This window comes from Centruroides vittatus, unplaced genomic scaffold (genome assembly GCF_030686945.1).
Source record: "Centruroides vittatus isolate TY-2023 unplaced genomic scaffold, ASM3068694v2 scaffold_490, whole genome shotgun sequence".
Lineage (NCBI taxonomy): Eukaryota > Metazoa > Arthropoda > Arachnida > Scorpiones > Buthidae > Centruroides > Centruroides vittatus.
Genome location: NW_027122711.1, coordinates 345,730 through 356,377, shown reverse-complemented (window position 1 = coordinate 356,377; position 10,648 = coordinate 345,730). Strand labels below are relative to the sequence as shown.

Genomic DNA, 10,648 nt, shown 5'->3' with positions numbered 1-10,648 from the left:
TTTTTCACCGAACATGTTTTCTTTTCGAAAGTAAAAGTCTACGTTTTTATGAGTTATATATATATATATCTTATTATAAAAACAAGATAAAAAATTAATGTATTTTTGTATTTTTTATTATAAAAAAATTCAGCAACGAGTTGCGTAATTTTTCCAACGATAAATACTTACGTTTAAGAACACTAATTTGTCTTAAACACAGCACCAAGTTAAAATTATGCGTGGCGCCATCTGTTGAGATACGTTATGAAAAAATAACTTTTATATTATTAAATCATTATAAAAGACAAAAAGGCTTAGTTTTGAGAGAGTAGAGACGAGCTTTTAAAGTTTTTTTTTTAGATATGCTCTCTCCCTCTCTCTCTCTCCTTATTATCTCCAGAATCAATACATTACGATTTTCCTGAAAATTTCTAGAAACATTTCCACCTAATACACAAACATCCCTGCAAAATTTCGGAAATTTTCCAATAAGGGCAGAAGAGTTATCAAGTTTCAATTGGGTGAAATAAATCATGCCTTCCCACACATATTAACATCCATACAAACAAAAAACACCCAACTTATTTTGCATTTCTCGACGTTCAAGGCCCTCTTAGTCTAAAAATATAAAAGTCTTGGGTAGTCATTTTTGACCGATCGCCATGTTATGTGACAGCCAGGAAAGTAATAAAACTCGTATAGATTAAGTTTTTAGTATTTGCCAACTAAAATTTTCACAGATTTTTATAAAGAAACAAGTACTCAGTTACATTGTAGTTGTAATTGTTTACATTACATACGAACTATTTATTTAAATTTCGATTTAAATACGCGTAATGAATGGCGGATTTACAAGTTACGCTATTTATTCATTGTTAATTAAAAACTACAATTTTCTATACGTTCTTTCATATAATTTATATGTTTATAAAGCGAATTTGAGACTGAAAACTGCTCCGAAACCGATAATCGGACTACATAAAAGTTATTTTTTTAACTAATAATAATTTCAAATTTTCCATTTACGGTTTATGATTTCAAATAACATAAACATATAAATAATAAATAATGTTTTTTTATTTATTTATTCGTTGCTATTCAAATCGCCCGAAAAATTTAAAATCAGAGACGAAACCGTACGAAGATGGAGCGTTAAATGGAGTGTGTCCTAGGATTTCGTCGTTTTCCAAATAAAATTCTCGTTCTTACTGCTCAATTGAGTTATATTACAACATTTATTTGAATATAAGTTATAAGTTTATGGATATAAAATCATAAAAAAATAAATAAGTTTCGTTTTATACGTATAAAAATAAATATAAATATCGAAGCAAAGTCATATAGATGTAGCGTGACGTAAACATATTTCACTACAAGACATTTAATACTGTATTATTCGATTTGAATATAATATTTTATTTAAAATTTTAAATAATTTCATTTATATAATCGAATAAATAAATGAATATTTTACGATTTAAAAAAAATATATGTATATATATATATATATATATATATAAATATTTATATTTTGAAAAGATTGTTTTATCGTTAGAGGGCGCGTTTTTATGGGAAAGGGGGAAATGACAAGATGGAGATCACGTTGCAATTTTGAAGAATGAAACTGAATTCATCCCGTTATAAAATAAAGTGAAAACAAAAAGATTTTATAATAAGATAATTAATAAACACAAGAAATGGTAATATTTACAGATTAATTAAGGTTTATTTTTATGTTTATATTATCATTTTTGACTTAAATTTCTGATAAATTTCGCAATTTATTTATATATTTGTTTTTTAAAAAGTTTATTATTGATTTTACTTGGAAATTTGTGTAATTCCAGGTGAAGGAAAAGGAATAGTACAGCTGTAGTACTTGTGATAGAGAACAGTTTTTTTTGTTTTTCAAGTAAGTTTATTATTATTAATTTATTGTTGTTATATTTATGATTATAAAATGATTCTATGATAAAAAATATACTGTAAAATAATTCATTTTATACATTATTTATTTATTTATAATACAATGTCAAATAAAACTCTTTTAATTTATGTGGAAAAAACTTGATTCCATATGATATTCATCCTAATTATCTAAATTCATGTTGAAAATATCCAGTTATTTAAGTATATTTTACAATTATTATTTAGGATTTGAATGAAAAAAATAAAATAAATTGAATCATTAAAACATAAAGAAATATCTAATAACGTGTACAGGATTTTAAATTTTAATTATTAATAATTAATTTTTGAAAAAATATATATACAGTGATACCTCGGTTTTTGTTGATAATCTGTCTGAAAACAACCGGGAAGCAATTATTTCCATATGAATCAATGGAAATATGATTAATTTGTTCTAGACCAGTGTTTCCCAACGTGGGGCCCACGCCCCACAAGGGGGCAATTCGAAACTCATCCAGAGTTTAAGTTAACCGTATAGCTGCTGTATGCCATATTTATTGTAAATATTGATTTAAGTTAGTTTTAATTTTCTTTGTTTCCCTTTCCTTCTAGAACTTTCTTTTATAACCCTTTTCCCTTGGGGTGGAATTAACAATTCTGGGAACCACTGAGAACAAAGAGATAAACAAGGCCCTGAGGCCGATGAAAGAGGAGAAAGAACATTCTTTGCCCAGACCTCGAGGTGGGCAGACGTGAGTTGTGGTGTTCCAGGTCGCATTTGGCAATGACTGGAAAGTGCAAGAGACTTTGATGAAAGGATTGGGTTTTATTGTGGTTACAATAAAACAGTGTGACAATTAAGTGCAAGAAAAAACTTCAACAAACACGGCAACGAGAGACCATCCAAAAGAGTTCAACATATATGTTGGGGGGCATAAGAATTTTAGAAAGGCTTAGGTGGGACATAGCACAAAAAAGGTTGGGAAACACTGTTCTAGACACTTCGAGATATATACCAAAAACACATTTTATAGAGAATAAGTATAGTGTTTTATACTAAAAACAACAAGAAATTAATATAAAATGAATATAAAAGACTAATGTAAAGAATAAATGAACATTTAATGTGGAATTCGAAGGGCTGCTGGCTCTGGAAACTTTCTTTGCTCTCGTGATGGAGCTGAAAGGAAAGCAATGGAATTGTTTGGCTAGACGTGTGGGTTAACGCTAGCACGATGAGAAACAACACCACAGTGAGCAGGAAAACACGTGGGTCGCCCTTTGTTTTCGCAAAATTAACATCCGGGTCGTGTCGGCACGTCGATGAAATCCGAGACAAATTTTTCGTGGGAAAAATCGACGAAAACCAAAACCGACGATAGCCAAAGTCAACGAAAACCGAGGTATTACTGTACAACTATTCAATTGAATATTCTAATTTATGTGTATTTGGATGAGAAACTTTTGTTTTTTGTGAAGTTCCTGAGGAAATTATGTTACGCAAAAAAGAAAAAAGTAAAGTATTTGCTTCACTGAATAAACAAGTTTTAATACACTTTTTCATAATTTATTTCTATTTAAAATATTTATATTTAGTTAATCTGTTTGTATATGTGAAAACTTTAAATTGTCTTTTAAATTTTATATGATGGCAAATTTTCATTTTGGTGGTAGAATGTTATTTAGTAAATACATGAATAAGAATAGAAAGAAAAAAGGAAAAACACTAAACAAAGTTTTAACAAAGATTTATTATTTTTGAAATTTCAAAAACATTTCGTATTTATTATAATATAAAGTAGAATTTGTTAGTCTGTTTTTATTAAATTATATTGAATATATCAAATATAATGTCTCAGTATCAAATTTTCTAATTATGAATTTATTTCACTTACGTTAAGTATTTATAAAATCTATTTACATGTTAAAATATTTTCTCAAAAATACATATTTTAATTGATTATTTTAGTATCCATTTTTACTAGTTCATTAAAAGATAAATTGAAATTATTTAATCAAATATATCAGTTTTAATTATAAAATGATGATTAAAAAAAAAGGTTTAATATGAATGGCAGATTCATGCTAGTATTGCAAGATAAGTTTTCTTTCTTACTGTAGCAACACTAATTTCATTGAAAACTGAAGTTGCTGTTGAACTGAATGCAACATCGATGTTTTTCTTATTTTGATGAGCTTGTCAAGAATTTCTTTATTGATAGGATGACCATGAAAAAAGTTTGGACCATTGATGTAAATACTTTTGTAACGATAATTTGAGTTTTTATTATAGGCTTAAATATTTGTGAACAGTAGATTTTATTATATATTAGCTTGAAAAAGCAATTTAGCATTTAATAAAAATTGTAGCCTTCCTGTAAATCTGTATTAAATCATACCAAAACAGTTTAAAATTTAATTAATGTAGTTGTATGGATCATTTCAAAGTGAACGTATTCATGTAATGCAATTTTCAAAAATGACATTTATAAAACAATATTTAATGTTAATATATATATATATATAGAGATTTAATAAACTGTATTTTAAGATAAGTATTAAGGTAAATTTTAAATTTTAACTAATTTTAATAATAAAAATATATTATATTGTAGATTAAATGTAAATTACATTAATTACAAAGCATGCAATTACGTAGATCTGTATATTATTTACAAATACAATTCACTTTTACACTTACATAAAGCTAGAGATATTTTTAAAAAACAAGATTAATTACGATTCGTGTATTTATTAATAACTATTTTTGGGTTAAATACGTAATGATATATCTTAATTGAATAACATATAAAAAATGAAAGGAAGCAGCTGTTTATAAATTGATATTTAATTTATTGCTCTATTTAACAGATAAGGATGATATATCAATCATTATCAACAAGATATAATGAAAACATTATATAATTAATGTAGTTGTTTGTCATTGTTTACTATAATAATGAGTTTTCTGAATATATAGAAAAATTGTTTGTCACCTTTCACATCTACTTTTTGTAGTATAATTGTACTAATATCAAAAAATATATAGGATTTAATGAAAAAGATGATACAAGTACGATCACTAACAGTTACTCGAATGATGACATTCTACATAAAACAACAATATATTTTAAACAATTAAAAAATAATTGTTTTAATTACTATAAATAAAAATATGAATAGAAAGTTTTTCATAACATTCATCCATTTAATCATGATTATGCAATAATTTATTGTTACAAAGAAGTAGAAAGGAAGCACAAATACATTTTAATACATGGAAATGACATGTAGTGATTCAATTTCTATTCTCTTAATTATTTTATCTGTTTTTTCTGAAATAAAATGTAATGAATCTGAATTATGAAATTTAAAGAATAAATTTAAATGGGGGGGGTCTGACAAAAAATTAATCGTGTTAAAAAAAAGTTTATTAGTTATAGATTTTATATAAAAATTATTAAAAATATAGCGTTGGTCTATAAGCTTTGCACTTTATTTAATTGACTTATTCTTAAATTTCATTGTTGTTATGAAATTTTATCACAGGTGAATCTTCATTTCAAAAAATAAATGAAATTCTATTGACTTCAGTAATGACTTGTTATTATTGAAAAAAATCAAAAGTAATACAAAAATAATTATTCAACTACTAGTAAACACAAATATAATTTATATTTTATGCTGAAAAATATGTACTTAGAGAAAAAATATTACTTAATATTATACTATATGTAATTAGCTTTAATAATTTTATTTCTTTAAATAATTTTAATTGAACTTTTTAAATTCAAACATTATGACTACATTTCAATATAATTATTATTTGATAATGCATAATAATAATAAATAAATAAATACCTTTTTTTAATGTTAATTATTTAATTATCATCAAAAGTTTTCAGTGTTACCCACCGCCTTAAGTCTACCAGTGGTCTAGTGGATAAAACTACTGAACACTGGTTGGTTGTGGATTTACACCTCACGAACAAGCTGTCCGCACGGCGTTTACTGGGTTTTCTTTGTGTTAGTAACATCTATATATGACCAGTTTCCCATAGAAAGTTCTCCTAGGAGAATCCTCTCTTGGTAGATTTCCCATATGTTGTGTTGCCATATACAAATAAAACAAAAATTCAGTGATCGCTTAATAAGTAATAGTAGTGTTTTATATATATACAGTAGAGCATCGATTATCCGACTTAATTGGGGACTGGGGTTGGTCGGATGACTGAAAAGTCGGATAACCGAAAAGTATGAAAAAATACATTATTAGTATAGTGTATTAGGCCTGGTTTAAATACTAGCCTCCCTTTCATGGTCGAGTCAGTGCTGCCAGCTAAAACATGCAAAAATTTAACAAAAATAATATTAAAGTAGCCAAGACATAACCAAATATTGTAGCACCACATCACTAGCGGACATTTGAATTTGCCGACTAGAACGCGGTCGGTTAATCGGGGGTCGGATAATCGATGCTCTACTGTATATGTAAGACCTCTGCATGTCTCATTTTATACATTTTTCTTCAAAATAAACCTTGGATAATCTTGTACTTGAACTTGGTCCCACGGGACAAGGTGAGAGCCAACACTAATCCATTTTTGAAATATATACCAAGTGACCTTATACGAGCTCTTAGTGTATGAATTGGAGGGTAACACTTGTACTCAGCTATTATTATTTGTTCTTACATTATTATTATTAGTTTTACTTTTACTTTATGCTTTTCATTTATTCATAACCTCAAAGGTTTGACTATCAACATTTGAAATATTTATTTTATGATGTTTTAAAAATTTTTGTTCAAATGCAACAGACATTCAATTTGTAGTTTTCCTGAGGAAGGTCAGTAAAATATGAATGCATATTGGTCAAAGGCTTAGAAGTTTATAAAGGATGGACAGATAGCCATTCTAGAAGTCTCAGAAGTTACATTACACCAAAAATTTCAATATTACACTGAAATTAATTCATCAGATGATTTAAGTATAGTTATAAGATAGTAAACACAGTGATAACTCAGTTATCCATCACTTGATTTTAACAAATTTTGTTTTATTTTGTTTCTTTTCTCATTTGGGGTATAAAATTCTTAAAAAATGAAGGTATTTTGTGCTGATTTTTTTCTGTATTTTATTACAAACAAACAATCTAAGACTTTTAGTAGTACAGTGGTGCCTCGTATAACGTACGCCTCGAATAACGAACGCTGCGAACAACGGACTTTCTGTTTGGCCGTTACGTGACTTGAACAACGGACTTTCCGGCATAATTGGTGACTGCTTCGTGGGTGCGTTCTTTAATAGCGGTCGCTCTGCGTCTCCGCTACTACGGGAGTGCGCTGCTGTTTGTAGGCATTTAGGAACGACGGTGAAAGAAAGAAAGATGGCGGCGCCCGCGCTATCGATAGTATCGTGATGGAGGAATCTATAACTCTAAAATAAGAGCTTTAAAAGGCAAAAGAAGGGTCCCAATTGTACAATTTAACCATAAAATGGATTATTTGTTGAAAGAGCATTCAGAATAGCCTCGAAAAAAATTCGTAAAGACACTTTACCGCGTGCGCTAACTCGCGCTTTTACAATTTCTAAATTCTCATTCATAAAACCACATAATGGACCCGGAAACGAAACTATCTGAGCCATGGAGGACGCCATGTTGCTTTCCACCGTAAACTGCTGCTATAAGCGGCCGTTTTTGTCGTTCGAAGGCGTGCACTCCCACCGGAATTTAGGAATGCGTTCCGCAGGAATTTTTAAACGAATGTCGCTCGTGCAGAGTTACGCGGTAAAATAAAAGAACGCACCCCTTGTTCAGTTTTTTTATGATACAGTACGGTTATTTTATGCTGCGGAACGAATTAGATGTTTTAACATGTATTCCTATGGGAAAATGCGTTTCGTATAACAGACGTGCACCTGGAACGGATTAAGTACTGTACGTTATATGAGGCACCACTGTATATGTATTGAAGATTGAAAGTAGTTTTATTTTTTTTTTGTCATAAAGTGTGTAAGCATTAAATAATATGAGTAGATTTTTTAAAATAAATTATTCAGTTTCAGTTTATTGTGTGCAAACGTTTAAGATTTTTTTGTTTACGTATCATATATTAGTATAGAATCCATTTTTTAAAGAAAATCATTTTCTTAGTGTTTTGATGTGTGTAAATGATTTAACTTGCAGCTGTATCATCTTGACTAAATATATATATATATATATCAAAATATTTAGTCAAGATGATACAGACTTTAGCTACATGTTATAATAGCTAATAACATCTGGGGAGGTCTAGTATTAACTACTTTTGATAATACTGATGTTTTGGTATCCAGTAGCAATGGGAGGCTTGAAATGTGCCATGTCAGCCCCTATCGTTATTTAATAGCAAAACTTTGATATTATTGGAAGTAGTAGAGAATAGACCTCTGTGTTTTCCAGTGTAATAAATTTTACAAATACTTTTTCCATTTAAAGCAGCTACCTTAAATTACAGCACTTATAAATCTTCCAGGTGTTGCAGTTAATCACTTAAATGGAAGTAGCCGAACTGTCTTTTAAAGTTGCTTTAAGCAATCTACCAGGCAAAGTGCTGTTTATATCTATCCATTCAGTTTAATTTTGTATATCTTTTCTGATTAAAACAAAACAAATTCTTTCTACTCTACCTGATTAATGAAGCTTAAACATAGCAAGAATTGTAATAGGATTTAATTTAATTGAAGATTTGTTAGAAAAATTTTTTTAAATGTTCAAGCAAACTAGTAACATCAGGAAAGAGAGAACTGTAGTCTTTGACTGTGTTCTGTAGTACATAAAGATTTATTTCGGAACAAAAATTTAAAGTACCTACTTGTAAACGAAAAAGAATGAAAACAATATATTTATTTATATACTAATTGAAATATTTGTTTATATTTAGTGTAAAGATATGGATGATGATGTGATTTTTTGTTGAAAACTAATTTTTCATATTTCAAAAAATTATCAATACTGTTGAAATTCTTAAGATATTTAAAGAATTATAAATAAATAAATTTATAATCGATGCAGTTAATTATACTAGTAATTCTTAAATTTTGAACTGAAAACCTTTTTTTGTAAACGTAAACAAAGCATTGTTAAATTACAGTGTATAATTCGATGAAGTTTTGATATAATTTTAATTTATTAAGTTAGCTCTTTAAGATAATATAATCATTTATTAAATAATTTTTACAATTTATAAAGAAAATAAAACTTTTACTTATATTCTGTTAGTAGAGATGTACCAATTAATCCTTTCCTAATTGTTAATCATACTAATTGGCTCCTCCACTGATTAATCATCAAGTGATGATTAATTTTCCAATAATCAAAGTAATCAGTAAGTTCCATTGGAAAAACACTGCTATTTTTTAAATTAAAAATTATTATTAAATTAACATTAAAAAACAGTGGCGTGCCGTGACATTTGATGACAGGGAAGCTGTGTTTCTGTAAGAAGCCGACTTCCAGGGGCAATCAGTTAATTGCGCGTCAGTGATGGTCTAGGGCAGTGGTTCTTAACCTTTTTATACTCGCCGCCCACCAAATATTTCATAATTTTTTTGTGACCCCCATTTTTTAATAATAATTTATATTTGATAATTTGATAATTTATCTATAATAAATTGATTTTTTTATTATTGCTTTATTTTTTATATAATAAATGTAAATCATAACTTTATTATTTCATTATCTATTTAAATAACATTCAAACTTCACAATTAAACATGAAAACTCATTAATTTTTAACAGAAAATAAAATAAGAAACATGTCGATAAATCGATCCAATGTCGATGCTAAAACTAAACTAAAACTAAAACGCCCACTTGTGGTAAGGATTTTGCATAACTTTTGCAAAAATATTTAAATTTTCAAAGCCTACTATTTTTCCTAATTATTTTTAAAATTCCAAGCATTAATAGTTTCTTAAAATTGCTTTGGAATAAAAGAAGTAAATACTGCGGTGTAAATAACATATTTGCATTTATTTCTTCTGTACTAACAAAGTTGTATGTAGGAAGAAATACAAAATAAATAAATAAAAACTAAATAGGAAAACTTTATCTTTCTTATTTCACTTTTCAATACGATATTCGGATTATACATCAATTTTCTTTTTATTATATTCCGAAGGAAATTTTGCATAATTTGGCGGCCCCCGGCAAACTTCTTATGGACCCCCAGGGGCCGCGGCCCCCTGTTAAGAATCACTGGTCTAGGGTCCATTCGTATTCATTTGTTCGATAAGCCAGTAAAAACTGTAGACTTCTCTAAATGTATTTTTAATATCACAATTACATTCTGAATCGCTAGCCACGATATAAGGGCTAAAATTAAAAATAAATTATAAAAACTTACTCGGTGAAATAAAATGTGCGGTGGATATACATACCTGGTACAATGTATTGTTCGATTGTATTAATTAATATACTTTTAAAGAAAATTATAATTAAAATATAGCTTTGTAAAGAAACGTACATAAAAATAACATAAAATATTCTTTACTTTTTAAATCTTAAAACAATCCACTTAGTCAAATATCTTGATACGAGTAGCTAATGAATGGAACTAGTGACGGTCCAGGTAGGTGTGTAGTGAGTGTGTGCGTGCCAAATCCCGAGGGTGCCGATACCGGTCAATGTCAAATGCCTCTTTTGTCGCATCACTAGTATATCTCAAAGGACGCCACAGGGCTGTTGTAAATTTTAAACGTTTCTCACCGTA

The 10,648-nt window shown here is 28.2% G+C and overlaps 1 protein-coding gene across 1 annotated transcript in view; it reads left to right on the top strand.

The window, feature by feature from the left end:
* The first annotated feature begins 1,880 nt into the window (after positions 1 to 1,880).
* LOC136989370 (tyrosine-protein kinase JAK2-like) overlaps positions 1,881 to 10,648 on the top strand; it is a 36,560-nt gene continuing 27,792 nt past the window's right edge. Inside the window, exon 1 of the mRNA XM_067287490.1 lies at positions 1,881 to 1,894. The gene's annotated coding sequence lies outside the window, so the exon portion shown is untranslated. The remainder of the gene's footprint in view (positions 1,895 to 10,648) is intronic.